The sequence below is a fragment of the Bos indicus x Bos taurus genome, chromosome 1, assembly GCF_003369695.1.
Source record: "Bos indicus x Bos taurus breed Angus x Brahman F1 hybrid chromosome 1, Bos_hybrid_MaternalHap_v2.0, whole genome shotgun sequence".
Classification (NCBI taxonomy): domain Eukaryota; kingdom Metazoa; phylum Chordata; class Mammalia; order Artiodactyla; family Bovidae; genus Bos; species Bos indicus x Bos taurus.
Window position 1 is genome coordinate 101,658,096 of NC_040076.1, and position 18,614 is coordinate 101,676,709.

At 35.3% G+C, this 18,614-nt stretch overlaps 1 pseudogene; it reads left to right on the forward strand.

Moving 5' to 3' along the window:
• Window positions 1-13,839: 13,839 nt before the first annotated feature.
• On the forward strand, window positions 13,840-14,412 carry LOC113897940 (annotated as a pseudogene).
• Window positions 14,413-18,614: the final 4,202 nt, after the last annotated feature.

Sequence of the window (18,614 nt, forward strand, 5' to 3'; positions counted from 1 at the left end):
AAGCTCTTAGAGAGATGGGAATACCAGACCATCTATCTGTCTCCTGAGAAATTTGTATGCAGGTCAAGAAGCAACAGTTAAAACCCTGTAAGGAGCAAGTGACTGGTTCAAGATCGAGAAAGGACTACCACAGAACTTTCTGCCATCACCCTGTTTGTTTAACCTAAATGTTGAGCACATCATGAGAAATGTTGGGCTGGATGAATCACAAGCTGGAATCAAGATAGGCGGGAGAAACATCAACAACCTCAGATATGCGGGAGAAACATCAACAACCTCAGATATGTGGATGATACCACTCTAATGGCAGAAAGTGAAGAGGAACTAAAGAGTCTCTTGATGAGGGTGAAGGAGGAGAGTGAAAGAGCTGGCATAAGACTAAATAATTAAACAAAACTAAGATCATGGCGTCTGGCCCCATTAGTGCATGGTAAATAGAAAGGTGGAAGTAGTGACAGGTTTTCTCTTCTTGGGCTCTAAAATCACTGCAAACAGTGAATACAACCATGAAATCATAAGACGATAGCTTCTTGACAGGAAATCAATGACAAACCTAGACAGTGTGTTGAAAAGCAGAGACGTTACTCTGCTGACAAAGATCCATATAGTCAAAGCTATGGTCTTCCCAGTGGTCACATATGGTTGTGGAGCTGGACCATAAAGAAAGCAGAACACCAAAGAATTGATGCCTTTGAACTGTGGTGCTGGAGAAGACTCCTGAAAGTCTCTTGTACCACAAGAAGATCAAAACAGTCAATCTTAAGGGAGCTCAATCCTGAATATTCTCTGGAAGGACTGATGCCGAAACACCAGTATCTTGGTCATCTAATGAAAATAGATGATTCATTTGTAAAGTTCTTGATGCTGGAAAAGATTGATGCAGAATGAGAAGAGGGTGTCAGAGGATGAGATGGCTGAATGGCGGCCATCACCAATGCAATGAACATGAACTTGGGAAAACTCCAGGAGACGGTGAGGGACAGGGACTCCTGGGGTGCTGCAGGCTATGTATTTGCAAAGAGTTGAACACAACTGGGTGACTGAACAACAAGAGGAGAAGGAATGGTGGGACTATGAAAGTGGCAGGGAAATATTCTAAGTTTAATATCATGGAAGTAGAACAGTTCTAATTGATAATCAGGCCAAAGAGGTAACTGTGCATGTGAGCAGTAACTGTTTGGCACAGAGGACTTGCCAAAGAGAACTGTAAAGTGAAGGTGCAGGAAAAGGCACCGAGGTGACGCAAAGGGGTATATATAACTGGGTATGGCTGTGATAAAGCAGAATGAAACATTCTTTTAGTGATGGAATTTGACCCTTGGTATTTTACCACAAATAACTAAATTACAAATAAGTGAATCTGAGTCATACAATCATAAAGCTTTAAAACTGAAATGAATATCTAAGATAGACTTACTGAACTGCCATCATTTTACAGTTGAGGAACTGGTGAAAATATGAGTTGTCAGAGGTCACACTTCTAGTGAGTAAGAAATTTAAGGCTACACAAAAACTTAGTACCTCATGGACGAACTTAATATTATCATACTAAGTGAAGTAAGTCAGACAGAGAAATACAAATATCATCTGAAATACAAATATAATCCATATCACCTGTATGTGGACTCTAATAAAAATGAGACGGATGAAACTTTTTACAAAACAGAAGCAGGCTGATAGATCTCAAATCAAATCTATGGTTACCAAAGGAGAAAGGTGGTGAGACATGATAAATTAGGAGATTGGGATTAACAGATATAAAATAAATAACTAACAAAGATCTGCCATTAGCACAGGGAAATCTACTCAATATTCTGTAATAACCTATGTGGGAAAAGAATCTGAAAAAGATTGTGTGTGTACAGTGTGTGTATATATATACACACACACACACACATATATATATATGACTGATTCTCTTTTCTGTACACTTGCAATTAACACAACATTATAAATTAACTATACTCTAATTAAAAAAACAAAAAAAAACTTAGCACTTGGCTACATGTACAGGCCTACCTCAGATGTTACAAGTTTGATTCCAAAGCACCACAATAAAGTGAATATAGAAATACAGTGAGCCACATAATTTTTTTTTGTTTCCCAGTCCATATAAATGTAATTTACACTGCTGCTGCTGCTGCTAAGTCGCTTCAGTCGTGTCTGACTCTGTGCGACCCCAGAGAGACGGCAGCCCACCAGGGTACCCCGTCCCTGGGATTCTCCAGGCAAGAACATGGGAGTGGGTTGCCATTTCCTTCTCTAATGCATGAAAGTGAAAACTGTTAGTGACCCCATGGACTGTAGCCCACCAGGCTCCTCCGTCCATGGGATTTTCCAGGCAAGAGCACTGGAGTGGGGTGCCATTGCCTTCTCTGAATTTACACTGCACTGTAGTCTTAATAGCATTATGTCTAAAAAATGTACATATCTAATCTAAAAATACCTTACTACTAAAAAAATACTGTCATCTGAAACTATAGCAAGTTGTTTTTTTTTTTTGCTGGTAATAGGTTTGAAATATTGTGAGAATTACCAAAATGTGACCCAGAAACAGTAAATGAGCAAATGGTGGAAAAATGGCGCTGATAGACATACTCAATGAAGAATTTCCACAATCCCTCACTTTGTAAAAAACGCATTATCCGTAAAGTACAATAAAACAAGGTATGCCTGTAATTTAAATGGATTATATCTTACTAATCCCAAAGAGTATTTTCTATAATACCGTGTGAAAAATATATGATTTGTCTTTTCCACAGAGTTGCTTAGTTCTTTGTACTTCAGTATTTATTGGATTGGTAATGGTCCATTAACTGATAAAAACTGCTTGATAAGAGACATAGTTACACAGAACAGGCAAGTTTTGATTGGTTCTAATAGGTTGTATCACTTTTAAATAATTTTATGTTTTATTTATAACTTAAACTGATTGAAAATGTATTCTCAAATATTGTCACTGGTAAGTGTTGAATAATGTTTGAATCATACTGTGATTTGCTCAGCTAAATATTAGTTAGTTTCTTTTAATTTCACTAAACTCAACAGAAAAAAAATATTGATTTATCTATACGTATGATGACTTAGTAGAACTATAGAATGAATTACATTGCTAGAATAATTCATTGAAAGATTAACCAATCCACCCCCTCATTTTTTTAGATGAGCACAACAGAGATCAGAAAAGTTTAAATGATTGTTCCATCTGACTTGCACGACATGACTAGGTTTCTTAGATTTCTTAATTCCGTTAGCATTTCCCAAGCTTCTCCTATCCCAGAAATTTAAGTACTTGGTGACGATAGTTGTGGACTAATGGAGTTTCTGAGCCTTAACCTCCACTACAATTCATTTCAGTGCCTCTCTTCTCAGTGTAATACCTTATTTGACCTTACTTTACATATTGATATTCAGATCCTATATATCACATGGATATAAGCAATTTATTATATTTTTGGTTGATTAAAAAAATCCCTAGAAAGGAGGAGCCTAAATAAGACAAAAATACTTTTATATAATAACCACTCTACTACAGTAAAAAAGCAAACAAAACTGTAGCCCAAAGCCAATCATATTAGCAAAATCAGAGTGGAGAGGAAAGACTTCTGCCCTCACCAGTATGTACTAACGTGTCTCTACACCCCTATTGAGATTGCTGCAGTAGAGATCACATGGGAAGTCTGGACTTGAACCCTGTCTGGGTAATAACCAGATGCCCTGCCCCTTCCCCTCTAGCAAGGTGTTAAAGGAGGCTTAATGGAGTCGGGACTTTTGCCATCACCTGACACAAATAAGGTTACCCCTGTTGCAGCATTTGTAGATACTTGGGGAGCTAGAAGCTCCACCCTCATGCAATAAAATGAGAATCCTTCTTCCCTTCATGTGTCAGTGCAGACCAAGTAGGGGAAACTGGACTTCTACCTCTATCTAGTAGTAACGAGAAGGTACTCTTATTTTCCCCAATGAAGCAAGAAGTGTCACATAAAGCCAATTAAAACAGAAGATTTAAGTAAGATGTAAGCTCTCACAATACAATACTAAATATTCAGGTTTCAATCACAAACCATTCATTATTAACTACCAGGAAGATTTCTAACTAAATGAAAAGAGACAATCAATAGATGGCAACACTGAGATGTTGGCTCACAACTGCCTCACAAGGGTTGTTAAGCAGCCATGGTAAAAGTATTTCAGCAAGCATTTAAGATCACTCTTGAAAAATTTAAAAAAAAAAATTTAGAAAATAAATAGAAAGTTTTGGTAAATAAACAAAGCATAAAAAGAACCACCAAATGAAAATTTTAGAAGAAAGATGCAAAAGAAAGAATCAGTAACATGGAAGACAGAACAATAAAAATTGTCCATCTGAACTAATTAAAAGTAGGATGGGAAAAATCCAAAATCTCAGACACCTTTTGTACTATAATAAAGATCTGGTATTTTTGCCATCATAATTGTGGATGGAGAGAAACTAGGGCAGTGCTGAAAAAAATACTTGAAAAAATAACAACTGAAAATTTTAAAATATGACAAGAGATATGAATCTATGGACTCTAGAAATAATAATCACAAACAGGAGAAACCTAAGGATACACCATAATTAAGATGAAAGCAAAGAAAATATCCTGAAATCAGTCAGAGAAAAATGACACTATATCTGTAAGGGAAAAACAATTTAAATGACAGACTATTGCCTATCAGAAATCACAGAAGACAAAAGAAATGGGCACAACAGGAAGGAACTGTCACTCAGCATCTTATACCCAACAAAAATATCCTTCAGAAATGAAAGGGAAATCAAAACACTCTCCAATGAGGAAAAACTAAGAGAATTTGTCATCAAAAGATCTCCCCTAAAAAACTAGCTAAAGGAAGTTTTTTTTAAGCAGAAAGTAAATGATAAAATAAGGAACCTTGAAACAACAGGTAGGAAAAAAGAACATGGATGGTAAGCAAAATATGGATAAATGGAACAAATTTCCCCTCTACTCCTGAATATTTTAAGTTTGAATATTAAAGCAAATATCATAAGACTGTCCTATGTGGTTCCAAATGCATGTAGTAAAAGTATTTAAAACAATTACAAATAGAAGATAAAGGATATATAGAGAAATGAGTTTTCCATACTTCACAAAATTTTATAAAATAATGACTCCAATTGACTGTGATAATACATATGTATATATAATGTAATATATACAATTAAGAAATAAATTAAGAAAAACTATACAAAGATATGTTCAAAATAACTAGAAAGATACATTAAAAGAAAAAACACAAATAGGAGAAAAAGGCAGGCTTAAGCCTTAACATATTAAATATGCTGTAAGTGGTATAAATACACCAATTAAAACACAAAGCCAGATTTGATTAAAAACTATGGCCCAACTATATGCTGTCTATAAGAAAATCATTTCATGTATAAAAAGCTGGAAGTATAAGAATGGAAAAATATGTATCATATAAACACTATATAAAGAAAAGTGAGAGTTGCGATGTAAATATCAAAACAAATCAACTTCAGAGAAAATAAAACTAACAAGGACAGAGAGGGACATTATATATTAAAGTCGATTCAAATAGAAAATACAGCAATTCCAGAAATCCTAAATAAATATGCATCAAAAAATGAAGCTGCAAAATATATGAAACAAAAGTAAGTAAAACTAAAAGTAGAAATAGAAAAACCTACAATTATAGCTATTTCACCCATCTTTCCTCAACAATTGATAGAACAACTAGACAAAAAAATCAGTAAGGATATATAAACTCTGTACCACACCAACTGGATCTAATTAAAATTTATACAAGACTTCATGGAACAGCAGCAGTATACATTCTTTTCATGCCAGTCTTCAGAAAATACATCAAGACAGGCCATATTCTGGGACATAAACAAATATAAAGAGCAGAAATCATGAGTGCATTTTCTGACCATAATGAAGTAAAACCAGAAATCAATAGTAGAAAGACACCAGATAAATCTCCAAAGTCTTAGAAACTAAAGAACACAATTCTAAATAATCCATGTGCCCAGGAGAAAGTCTCAAGGGAATTTCTTTTTTTAATAAACTGAATGAAAATGCAAATACAACATATCAGATTTACGGGACAAATCTAAAGCAATGAAGAGAGGAAAGTTTATAGCACTAAGTGCATATATTAGAAAAGAAATATCACAAATCAATAATCTAAGTCTAATCTTAAAAAACTAGGAAAAGAAGACAAATATAAACCCAAAGCAAGCAGAAGGATAGACATAGTAAAAATAACAGCAGATTTAAATTTAGTTGAAAACAGAAGACAATATAGAAGTATCAATGAAAAGAGAAGAAAGAGCTGGTTCCTTGAAAAGATATTAAAATTGGACAAACCTCTAGCAAAACAGAAAAAAAAAAAAAACAAAAAAGATGCAAGTTACTAATATCAAGAATGAAATAGAGAATATCACAATAGACACTTCAGGCATCAAAATAATAACAAGGAAATACTGTGAACAACTTTACACAAGTGGATTTGACACAAGGAAGAAATGGAGCAATTCTTCAAAAAAAAAAAAGAATCACGAGCTCTCAAAATTCATTTAATATGAAATAGGTAATTTAAGTAGCCCTATGAATATTAAAGAAACTGAGTTCACAATTTTGAACATCCCAAAAAAGAAATACCTAGGTCCAAAGGGCTTTACTGGAGATTCTACCAAAAAAGAATGAATACAAACTCAAAAAAATATAAAAGATTACAAAAATTTCCAATTCATTTTATGAAACTAGTACTACTTATATACCAAAATAAGGCAAAAAGTCAGAACCCCCCCAAAAGAAAACTACAAACATACATTCCTCATATATACAGAGGCTGAGATCCTTAACAGCAAGTAGAATCTGACAATAGTTAAAAGAATTAGAAATAATCAAGTATAGTTTATTCCATATATGCAAAGCTTGGTCAGTATTTGAACATAAATCAGTGTAACCCACCATATCAACATATTACAGAAGTTAAAATTCATATTGATTCTGGCAGTGAAAAGATGGAAGAAGGACCCTGGTTCTTGTTGTCTTTGAAGAAAGAATTCAGTGAAGAAACCAAAATTGTGAAAAATATAAAAGTGTTTATTGGGAGCAAAGTACCAGTGAAAGAACACAGGTGGGTTCTGAATGACTTACATTTTATGAGGGTGACTAATGGTCTTTACATGGGACAGTTTTCCAGGTTGTCTCTGGCCAATCATCTCCATATTTGGTCCTGGAGTGTGCATGTATCTCAGCCAATATGAATTACAGCTGTCATCTTCTTCCTCCTTTTGTCCTTCTCCTAGACTGAGGGCCTTCTCTGTGCATGTGTCAGGCTGGGAAATCCACACAAATGCACCCAGCCCAGGGCTCAATGCTCTCATTAGTATCCCATCTCAAAGAATTAGCATTTGCAGCTCTTCTGTCTGGGGCCTATCTACTCCTTAGCTCAAAATGCTTATATCAACATATATAGCAAAAGCTTTTGGCAAATTTTAACATCCATATATGACAAAAATAAGAATAAGCTTGATGCAAAGCATCCACAACAAAAAAATATGTATAGCTAACATTATATTTAATAGCCAAAGAGTAAATGTTTAAATCTACAAAGAACAAGATAAGGATATCCACTCTCACCACTCATTCAACATAGCATTGGAAGTACCAGCAACAAAGGTCAAGTGTTTAGAATGTATAAAGAAGTCTCAAAACTCAATGATAATAATAATAAAAACAAATAATCCAATTAGAAAATGGGCAGAAGAGACTTTTCATTAATGAGGACATACAGATGGCAAATAAATGTCAATTAAAACCACAGTGAGATATTAGTTACCATAATGCCTAAAATAAAATAATAGTGACAGCACCAAATACTGGTAAGGATTCATAGAAACTGGATCACTCATACACTCCTGATGAGAATGTAAAATGGTACAGTCACTTCAAAAAGTGTTTCAGTTTTTATAAAACTAAACATGCAACTACCATACTACTCAGAAATTGCACTCTTGGACATTTATCCTAGAGAAATGAACATGTATGTTCACAACAAAACCTGTATATAAATATTTTATATCAGCTTTATTAGTAGTAGCCTAAACACTGGAAATGACCCAGATGGTCAACTGGTGAACAGTTAAAGTAGCTGTGTAATATCTATACCATGAAAAATTACTCAGACATTAAAAAAGAACTACTAATGCACACAACTTGGATAAATCTCCAGAGAAATATGCTGGGTGAAAAAAGCTAATCCTAAAAGGTAAGTTACTCTATTTATGTTAACATTCTTGAAATGACAAAATTATATATAAATGGAAAACAGAGGAGTTGTTGCTGGGATTTAGAAGATAGTTACTTGGAGCAAATTGGGTATGGCTGCAAAAGAACACAGGGCTTCCCAGGTGATGCAGTGGTAAAGAATCTGCCTGCCAGTGCAGGAGAAGCAGGAGATGTGGGTTTGATTCCTGGGTCTGGAAGATCTCCTGGAAGAGGAAATGGTAACCCACTCCAGTATTCCTGGCAGTAAAAATCCCATGGACAGAGGAGCCTGGCAGGTATAGTCCATGGGATCATGAAGAGTTGGGCATGACAGCCCAGCACAGCACATAAAAGAACAACAAACAGGATCCCTGTAGCTATGGAAATGTTCTGCATCTTGACTGTATCAATATAAATATCTTGGTTGTCATATTGTATCATAATTTTTTTCAAATGTTACCATGAGGGAAACTAGGTAAAGAATACATGAGATATTTCTATATTATTCCTTACAACTTACCTGTGAATCTACAGAACCGGTGTCTCCTGCATTGCAGGCAGATTCTTTACCAACTGAGCTATCAGGGAAGCCCAATCTAAAACTAAAAAGTGTCAATAAACAATAAATCCCTAACTCTCTCCTTCCCTTCCCTGGACACTCAGTCCACCACCAAAAGTTTCTTCTTTCAAGTGAAACAAAAAAGTCATTCCCACTATATTAAAAAGAAAAAAGAAATTGCAACACATAAATGATTATAAATGGTTGCAATGTATGGGAGAATAAAAAGAATCAGATGACACCAAATAATGCATAATCTGATAAAATGTTTCTTCATCTTATATAAAGATGTGATCACTTTTGATAAATAGAAAAATTATATATTTTCTCTATAAGACTATCGGAAATTTCAAAATAAATGATAATCATTAAACCGTTCAAAACAGTAAAAAAAAAAAAAAAAAATCCGATTCTGTGTTTTCAACCTTACTCCCAGGGACTGAATGCACCTAATTCATAAAACACCAATGTATTAATAGAAGGAATACAGCCTTAATCTGAGAAAGGCTGTGTTTGACTTTATGTATCCTGGTCTCTGCTGATTTCTGGGGACTTAAAATTGAATGTTGTGACTGAGAAGAAAGCCCAAAGAAAGTAAACATGTTTCACTCTTTAAAGTTGAGGTTTAACTATACTTGGTTTGTTTAACATCATCAATAAAGAAGAACAAAAGCACACAAGAAGAGAAAGTGGTGATGGGACACACGTAACCTGAGAACTGGTGCCAGGCAGGGGGCATAAAGAGAATGAAACATATAAACAGATTGTTGTTTCTTTCCTGCTTCCTCTTCCATTTACAAAAATCTCTATGTACATCCCTGACTCCAGGATCCACTTCTCACCACCTTCATCACTACTATCCTGGGACACATCACCAAATGATGCTCAGTTGTCTCAACAAACTTCTCCACCTCTATAAGCAATACCTACACAACAGCCAGGGGCCTCATTAAACCGGATAGTGTTATTTCTCTGCTCAAAACTGAATGGCTCTCACTTGTCTCGAGGAAAAGCTGAAATCCCATAATTGTCTACCAGGCCCCACAGGCCAAGCCCCACACTCACGCGACTTGCGCAGCTCTAGCTATAGCACAGGCTTCCTCAGAGGAGGAGGCCAGGTGCTGAGGAGCCGGGAGGCAGCATCTCACCTTCCGGTCCTCAGCTCTGTCCTCACCGCAGGGACACCACGTGGACCTCAGGCCTACCTCCAACCCCTCCAGTCTCTTTCCTCCACAACTTCCGGGTCTCACTCACTTCAACAGCAGCACTAGGTCGGCAGGGAAGGAGGCTCCCCAGGTCCTGGAAGCGGAGGCGGGAACTCAGGGAGCCCCCAGGTACTAGGATGGAGGTCAAAGGTGATGGGGCCCAGGGGCTGCACCTGTGCTTCTCCTGGCTCTGGCCCATCCAGGGAGTGAGGTGAGAGCGGAGGCTGGCTAGCAAACATGGAGGGCAGAGCGCCCAGGCCCATGCAGCCTCTCTGCAGAGCTCTCATGCTCTGGTCATCCCTCCCACACTGGGTTAGTGTCCCTGCTTACGATGTCTGTTGCCTCCTACCCCGCTGCCCACCGTATTTGCTTCAATTTGCCTGTGGTTCAATTCCTTACTGCCTTGAGGTGTTACCTAGATCACCTGTTCTTGAAGATGCATCATCTGATCAGGATATTTCATTATACAACCCTTATCCCCACCTTTGTGATCTATGCTACTTTATTTACTTTTTTCTTTGTTCAACGCACTACTCACCTTCTAAGATAGGTATTTTTACTCTTTTGTTTTCCTTGCTGCTGCTGCTAGAAGTCAACTTCCTCACGGCAAGGAAAAAATATTCTTTAACCATACCAGCTTCGGCTTTTTAGGTCACAGCAAGGACTTTGTCTCCTACTTCAAATCTGGCACTTTTCTTCATGCTCACAGTCACTATCTAGATCCAAGCAAACATCCTTCTCTTGAATTGCCACCAGCAGTAGGTTACTTCTGCTGCATACTATTCAGTGTATCTTCCTTACGTGCATTTAGAGGGTTTTCTAAAATTCAAATGTGACTATGTTACTCCCCTGTCTGAAACCATTTAATGTTTACTCATTGCGTTTAGGATTATGTAGTATTTGAATGAGAAAGCTCATTTGACATAGAATGATGGAGCATCCTTACAGACAGCTCATCCTGGAGATCAGAGAGTTATTCCCATTACAGTGAGACTTCTGAATATGGCCTTAGGGAGAGGGAGTGGGTGTGACTTACTGAGAGCAATGTGCCTAACTTTATGTGTCACCCTAGATTCAGCCCTTCAGATGAACCTCTCTAGAAGTCATGCTTTCCCATTTTAGACACATGCTTTCCCAGTTTAGACACATTTAGGCAGTCAATGGGATTCTCTCAGGATTTCTGATTGGCCAATAGTTTAAAAATACTGAGAAAACTGGAAATTTATAAGCATTAAAGGAAGACTGTGAGGATTAGGGGAGAAGTGAAACAAGGCAGTATGAGAGCAATTGTTTAGAGAGACTTATAACATTCCTGGGTATTTAGCAGAGAATGTATCTTCTGATGGCAGGAGGGGAGATGGTGAGGTTTGTATTGATCAGCAGCCTGATCTCCAGGTGCTGAGGTCAGGGATTTGAGACCATGTAGAATCACTGGCACATAAAAAGATAAAGCTAGACGATATCTCAGTAAAATCTTAATATATTACTTAGTAAAATCTTAGTGTATACTTAGTAATATCTTTATAGCTCTTTCATTCTAGGTTAATTCTGTTAATGTTTACCTAATTTAAAGCACCTCTATCACAAGATGGAATGTGACTAAGAGTGTTGTATCATTATGTAAATAATGTCATAGTCTTGTTAATTTGATAGACTAATTTCTATCAAAACATGGATCATATCTGTCTTATTTTTTATTCTTGGTTCCTAGAGCAATGCTTGGGAGCATGCTTTTTTGAGTAAATGAATCACATATTTTAGCCTTATATTGTTTTTGTTTCATATAATATTGCCATTATATGCATAAAAGTTTATGAAAATGTTTACCTGAATAAGAATATTGCAATATTATTATTTATAATATCGTGTGAAAAATAACTTATGAAGGACACTTTGAAAGCCGGTTGTTCATGGTGGATTATCTTGAAGTTAGAAAACGAATGTCCTATTAGGATGTTTTTTAACTTAGGTTATATAATAGGTTGTAGGTCAGTAGTATTGTGCAATAAGGTAGTCCTTATTCATCTCAAGAAAATAGTAAAGCCTGTGGCATGAGATTCAGAAGAAAAGTTCATATTTGAGGATAACTGAAATAGCCACATTTGAATAGTTGAATAGTATATTTTCAAGGATACAAAAAGATTTTTCAGTTTAAGTTTAATACTAAATTTTGGAACTTAAGTCATTCATTACCTACCTATTAAGGACTTACATTTTACAGGATGTAGAGTCAAAACAAAGTCCCTATCAATACATTCACACACACACACACACACACATTACCCTCTGCATACTTATATGCCTACTGTACATATCCACATACCTATATGGTTGTTTTATCTATTCACATATACCTGTATACATATTACATATATACACATACATACCTACTACTTCTATTGTACATATGTATATATTTTCTGAGACTTAAGAGAGTATCAAAATTAAAATTGGTGACTAAAACGATTGTGAATGAGAAAGTAAATTTATAATTTTAATAAAATATAACCATGATAAGAAAAGTCTGTAATTTCATGAAATGACATTGTCTAAGAAATGACAGCTTTATTATGTAAGTTTCTTCAGAATTATATCTAGATATGTGGAAGCTTTCATACTGGAGTATGTGCTCAATTTTTAATTTGTACTTTGTCATAACTTTAATTGTATCTCCCAAGAATTTTCTGTTATCTCTGAAGGATTCACCTTGCTAAAATGATTATTCAACTTTAAAAGTCTTCTGTTTTCAAAATGTTTTGAAAGATAAACCATGTTAACAAATTATTTAGCCTATTTTAAAAAAATGGCACTGTGTAAATGTACTAGACTTTCTTTGTGCTTCCTGGAAACATCTCTTTATAAGACACATTGACTCTTTCAGGCAATCAAGGTGCTGTTTAGTAAATGGCTTCACAGAGCATCGATTTCCATGAAAACAAGTGCTGGATGTTCTTTATCAGCCATTCTCAAAAGTATTTTTCTTTTAAAGGCAAGAACAAATTGAATAAATGAAATATTTATCTTTCCCTTGCAAAGTCTGACAGACTCATATTCCAAGAGTATTTGTATTCTAAATCTTGGGTTTTACTTAATGTATATGCCTCGGAAGAGCAGGTGTTTTCAACCACGTGCGGAAAAGCTGACCCTGAAATTGTGTGTGCTATCTCATAATTTTTATGGATGGTTATCATAGGATTTTTGTACTGGACAAAGATCAGTTTAAAACAAGTAGAGGTAAATGCAATTAAATACAGCTTGTTATTAAGTGGTATCCACTTTATGTCAAATCTTGTCCTCCAAAATATTTAAAGTACATAACTATAAAAACTTGATAAGCTGTTCACCTGAAGAGAAAGCAATCATATTATATACGGATTAATAAATGCAAGAAACAAGAAAGTGTGAAGTAGAATGAAAGGTCAGGAGTCAGGGAGAGAGAAGAAAGACAGCAATGGTAGGCAGGAAGCAAAATATTATGCAAAACAGATAAAGAATAAAAGAATTTCAACAAAATGATGCATTGTTAGTCCTTAGTTGTCTGGTCTCTTTTCCCCAGTTTTAAAAACATTAATATTTGTGATCACATTAAAATTTTAAAATTCTACATCACTGTTCTTACATATATATTAATAAGACCCTTTCTCTCCTTATTTCTTCCTTACCACCAGTTTTGCCAGCCAGGAAATACTCTTAGAAAACTACATCTGTGTGGATAGATGGAGCAAAGGAAGAGAGAGAAGGAGGAATAGTATATATATATATATATATATATATATACACACATACATGTATATATGAACCAGGCACCCATGTGGCTTCTAAGGACAGGCTGAACATGGGGTCTGTGCCTTCAGTCAAAGCTTTAGATGGAAGATCTCAGATTTCAATGCCACGTGTTGACAAATGTTTGATGCTCCACCAGCTTTACCAAAAGTTGCCAGAAAGACTTTGGGAACTGTCAACAGAGCTACAGAAAAATCGGTTAAGATGAATGGACCGCTCAGACAGAAACAGACAACTTTCTTTACCAAAAAGATTGCTGAGAAGACTTAAAGCAAAAAGTTATGTTCCTGCCTCAGATGACACCTACTCGGAAATAGAAAAATTCTTTCCCTTCAATCCACTAGATTTTGAGAGTTTTAACCTGCCTGAGGAGCACCAGATGCAACACCTCCCCTTGAATGGAGTGCCTCTCATGATCCTTGATGAGGAGAGGGAGCTTGAACAGCTGTTACACGTGGGCCCCTTTTCGCCTCTGAAGATGTCTCCTCCGCTGTGGGAGTCTAATCTGTTGCAGTCTCTCTCAAGTATTCTGTCAACTCTGGATGTTGAATTGCCACCTGTTTGCTATGACTTAGATATTTAAATTTCTTAGCACTTTATAATTTGGGTATGTATTAATAGTTTGTATTAATAAAGCAATTATTTGTTTAACAGAGTCTTCCTAAAAAAGAAAGAAAAAAAAAAGGCTTATTAGGCTTCCCTGGTAGGAATATATATATTTTTTGTGAAAGTTGCTCAGTCGTGTCTGACTCTGTGTGACCCCTATATACCTCATGGGGTATATAGTCTATGTATGTATATATACGTATATATACATATATATACGTATATATACATATATATACATATATATACATATATATACATATATATACATATATATATATATATGTATACACACACACGCACACACACACACACACACACAGCTTCCCTGGTGGCTCAGACAGTAAAGAATTTGCCTGCAATGCAGGAGGCCCAGGTTCAATCTCTGGGTCAGAAAGATCCCCTAGAGAAGGGGATGGCTAGCCACTCCAGTATTCTTGCCTGGAGAATTCCATGGACAGAGGAGCCTGGCAGGCTGCAGTCCATGGGGTTGCAAAGAGTTATACATGACTGAGTGACTGAGCACCACTAGCACCAGTGAAATTATAAAGTCCTTTTTGGTTTTTGCTCATGTTTTGTTTCAAGATATTAAATTGCTTCTAAAGTGCTTGAAGCTTTTTCTTTGTTTTTGACCAAAGTTCATAACCTTAATGCGTTTATACCTAGGAAGGTGACATTGGAAGTGCAAATGCCATATTTTTCTTTCCTTTCACTCCATTACCTGATGTAATGAACCAAAGTAGGAGATCTTTAGCCTTTTATTGTATTTATTCTTTTTTGAATTCTTGATTAGGATGTCGTCGGTGCATACCCTAATATTTGGAATTCTGGAAAGCAGAAGTCCATAAAACTGTGGACATTTCACCAAATAATAGAAACTAAAGCTGAAAGAATTTTGCTTGAAAAACTGGGTAGAAGAATAATCATAATCAGGACTGGGGAAACAAAAACCCTGTTTTTCAAATGTGCAAATTCTAGTAATCACGTCATAAAGTTGTTAAACATACAGATTTGATAGGTCCTAAAATCTATGTGTGGACCCTGAACAGGCCTTTTTATGACCACATACATCTGGTGAATACTGAAACAGTATTAATGTTCAGTTAGTTTGATGAAGGCATGTTTGTAAAAGTCTTCAAGACTGAATCTAGAAGGAATTCATGACCGTGGTTACTATATATGGGTGAGTCTTAGATTCTTATTCACAGTATTTCTACAATTCCTATAAACTTTGAAATGCAGCTTTTTAAGAGGAAATTTACATGTGATAAAATGTACCCATTTTAAGTAAATATTTGAATAAGTTTTGTCTATGCAGTTACAGTGATGAAATACTTGGTACATATTAATGATGTGAGGAAATATCTTTTACTCTTTGCCAATTGAAATTAGTTTTCCCATTGATTTTTCTTGAACCTAGATAGCAGAAAGCCTCAGAGAATGGCTTGGGACATCTGCTTTTATCAACTATCTTCTGATAGCTTGGCTATTGTGATAGTATGAATGTCTTCAGATCTGATTGCTTACATCTCTCAGTAAGCAAATTAATTTTCATGATACTCTTACATGGCCTTCTTAAAGTCTTCATTTGAAGTTCCACACTTGAAGACATTATCCTTTAAGGCATAACATCTAATAACTACATTTGAGTTTTGTCTATTAAAAAAAATGACAGTCCCAACAGTTTTGACAAAAGAAATAAAGAATGCTGTGAAAAGCATCTTTATAAGTCATAATCAGAATGTTTTTTGTCTTACTTTTAGGCATGTTTGATGAAACCACAGAATGCCATGTATATTGCCTTGTTATTTCTGTAAATTATGTAACTCCTACACTTTACAGTTATTTAGGATATTCAAAACATACTTATTCTAGAAGTTGTGGACTGAATATGTGATAGAGGGTAAACACTATGAAGCATCATAAAATTCAGATCTTTACCCAGCAAGCCTACACAAAATCAAAACACAATGCTAACAACCCTTTAATTTATGGCTTTATTTCATTTATATTTGCATAAAAAATGAAAGTAAGTTTGATAATGCCCTTGATTCAATAAGTACATGTTCTTGATATGTGTTTTATCATTAATTATCGCATAGGTTCAGTGATTAAAAACATGTTCTAACTCAGTGACCAAGAATACTCAGAGATCTTGAAATGTTTTTTTCAAATACCTGTTTCTAAATTCTGAGTAGAGCTTGGAAGTAAGGAATGTATTATGGTTATTTACCTGGTCCTTAAACAAGCATCTATTAACCACCTTGTAGTGCTTTTTATTTCATTTCATAGTCTTTTACTTAAAACATCTTTTACCTGAATGGAAAGAATTCCTTCTGTAGTTCACTATATTGTACCTGGGCTTCCCTAGTGGCTCAGTTGGTAAAGAATTTGCCTGCAATGCAGGGAGACCCAGGTTCAGCCCTTGGGTGAGGAAGATCCCCTGGAGAAGAAAATGGCAACCCATTCCAGTATTCTTGCCTGGAAAATCCCATGGACAGAAGAACCTGTAGGGCTATAGTCCATGGGGTTGCAAAGAGTCAGACATGACAGAACAACTAATGAATTAAAAAAAGAAAAATAGTGTACTAAGACTTTTTTCTACTCTTATCTTTAATAATAATATTCAGTTATATTTTTTTGTGTATCAACTCAGCTTTCAAACTTTTATTTTAGCAATTATGGGTATATGGTACTGTCATCTACTCCCTTTAGTTTTCTCTTTATTCAAATGAGTTTCCATAATTTGACATTGATTTCTGACTGATGTTTATGTATGTGAAAATATATCTTTTAGATAGTAAGGATAAGTGTAACTCATCCTGCTAAAATAAATTTACTATTTGAATGTGATGGTAGTGGGAAAAATGTCATAACCAAAGGAAACATTTAAACAACAAAACTATTTGATAGACTTAAATTTGACTTTGGCATTGGATATGTTTTACATTGATGCTCTAAATATGAGTTCTTCAAGATAACCGTTTGTATTAATTAGTGTACAGTTTCTTAGCCAGATTGACTGTGAATTGTCAGGGTTCTACAGCCAGAATCATGTTTATTATATAGCATTTGTTGTACTGTTTTAATTTGAGAAAAGCAAATATTAAAATTATTTCAAATATTCCAAAACAAGTTGAATTTAAAGAATGTGTAGAAAGGGACATATGCTGTTAGCCAAAGCTAAAATATATTCAAGTTATTAATACTAATTTCCAGCCTGTGTTGTGCCATTTATATTTAGTTATCCTGAAGCTTACCTCCAAATCCTTCTCTCTCACAAAAATCCAATACAAAAATAAATCCTGTATATTTTGATTTTCAAATTATTTTGCTAAATAATATATTTTTTCAAAGAGATAGAAAATATGTCATTAAAAATTAATCATATGATGTTTCAACCTTTCACTGCTTTTAAGGCAATTAAATGTTAATAAGAAACTCTGAAGTCAATATATTGTAAATCCCCAAAGTATGTAAGAATTTTCTTAGTTATATAATTAGAGTTGTACTATTCATGCTAATCTAGAGCAATTTAAGAAAATTTATGTGTGTCCTTATCTTTTTATATTGCTATCAAGGACATTTTGTTTGAAAATATGATCTACAATGTTATGAATTTGTTGTTGTTTAGTCACTAAGTTGTGTCTGACTCTTTTGTGAGCCCAAGGACTGTAGCCCACTAGACTCCTCTGTTATGGGATTTCCCAGGCAGCAATACTGGAGTGGGTTGCCATTTCATCCTCCAGGGAATCGTCCTGACCCAGGAATCGAGCCTGGGTTTTCTGCTTGGCAGGCAGATTCTTTACCAGTGAGCCACCTGGGTAGCCAATGTTGTGAATAGGTTAAATTTAATCAGACAACAGATGTAGACTTTTCTGTCTGTCACTATCTTATATCTCTGAATAAATCATTTAAACTTTCTGAGCCTCATTGTTTTTATTGGCACCACTAGGAGATAGATATTATCCTCGATATCAGTTGTGAATATTAAGTGTAAATGGTTTAAGTCACTTTTCAAGGACCCAAAACCAAGAAATAACAAAGCAAACCCTTAGACTTAGGTTTGTAGCCTCAAAATCCCTGACTTGACTTACTAGGACTCACTGACTTTTATTAAAATAAGGTTTAAACAAAGATTAAAAGTCAGTATGTCCTAGTAAGTCAAGTCAGAGGTTT